We start from the raw sequence: 1,279 nt of genomic DNA, 5'->3' as shown, positions 1-1,279 counted from the left end.
AAAATATACCAATAAAATAAAAAATAAACTGTAGTAAATACATATAAATATGCAGATATAATGTACCAATAAATATACTAATAAAATTATAGTGTGCATATATGTATATGTTCATATATATTATGTATTCAGGCAAGACAAATACCTCAACATTGCCTAGTTGAATTATTTTTCCTACTACTGTTGTGACAAGTTATCATAAACTTGATCACCTACAGTTCTGAAAATCACAATGAACGGGTTTGGTAGGCTGAAGGCTGAGTGTCAGGTGAGCTGTGTTCTCCCTAGATGCTCCAGGGAAAGTCCTCCTCCCATGCCTCCTTCAGCTCACAAGGCCACCTGATGGCCTCACTAGCTGTACTCCATCCTGTGTACTCCCAGCAGCACCACCAGACCTTTGCATCTCCTTCCCTCACTCCAAACCTACTGTGTCTCTTTCAACTATAAAACTCTTTGCCTCTGTTAGCTACCTTCCCCTTGCCACCTTGCAATAATACTGTAATGTCACAATGTCCATGTTGATCACAGCTGCCCGATGTCTGTGGACGTGGAAGGTAACTATTCACAGGTTCTGAGGATGGAAAACGAATGTTTTGTTTCCTCGACTATTTCCATTTTCTCATCAGTCAATGTAACAATCATAATATTTACCTCCCTAGTTTCTTGATTTGTAGAGATTATTGATGATCAGGTTTCAAGCTTTGCACATGTTTACTTTGATTTGGCCAAGAATCTTCTAAAGAATTGATTTTGAAATCCAAATTTATTTTGAAAGTCTCTTCATACTCATTAAAAATTAAATAGCAATTAAATGCTTGAAATTTGATTCAGTTATGCACTATGATACTTTAAAAGTGAAGCATATGGAATGCATCATGAATTTGCATGTCATCCTTGTGCAGGGGCCATGCTAATTTTTTCTGTATCGTTCTAATTTTAGTATACATGCTGCCAAAGCAAACACACAAATGAAGAATATATTTTCACTTTAAATGTGTCACCCTTAAGGGTTAACTTTAATTGTAAATGAGCTTAGTGAAAGTCTGCCATTTAGAAAGACAGTCACATGAATTAGAGTTGCAGGGTAGGTGCATAGAAGGGCGATGGCTGCAAAGACCCACAGACTTTGGTTTAGAGTGGGGCCATCCCAAGCATGGTCATGACCAGAAAGAGTGCTAAGTGTGTCACTTTCTGTCTGTAGAATCAATAAGAGACTAATCATGGACAGAATTGTCTGATGAGGCTCTAGACTCCAGGCAGGTGTACATATTGTCAAGGA

At 37.8% G+C, this 1,279-nt stretch overlaps 1 non-coding gene across 1 annotated transcript; it reads right to left on the bottom strand.

The window, feature by feature from the left end:
• Positions 1-857: 857 nt before the first annotated feature.
• LOC111815272 lies at positions 858-960 on the bottom strand. Its single transcript, XR_002819994.1, has one exon. It is a non-coding gene; the product is annotated as a U6 spliceosomal RNA (small nuclear RNA).
• Between the last annotated feature and the right edge of the window lie 319 nt (positions 961-1,279).

The sequence above is a fragment of the Octodon degus genome, unplaced genomic scaffold (assembly GCF_000260255.1).
Source record: "Octodon degus isolate 3935 unplaced genomic scaffold, OctDeg1.0 scaffold00013, whole genome shotgun sequence".
NCBI classification, from domain to species: Eukaryota; Metazoa; Chordata; class Mammalia; order Rodentia; family Octodontidae; genus Octodon; species Octodon degus.
The sequence above is the reverse complement of the archived record's forward strand: the minus strand, read 5'-3'. Positions and strand labels throughout refer to the sequence as shown.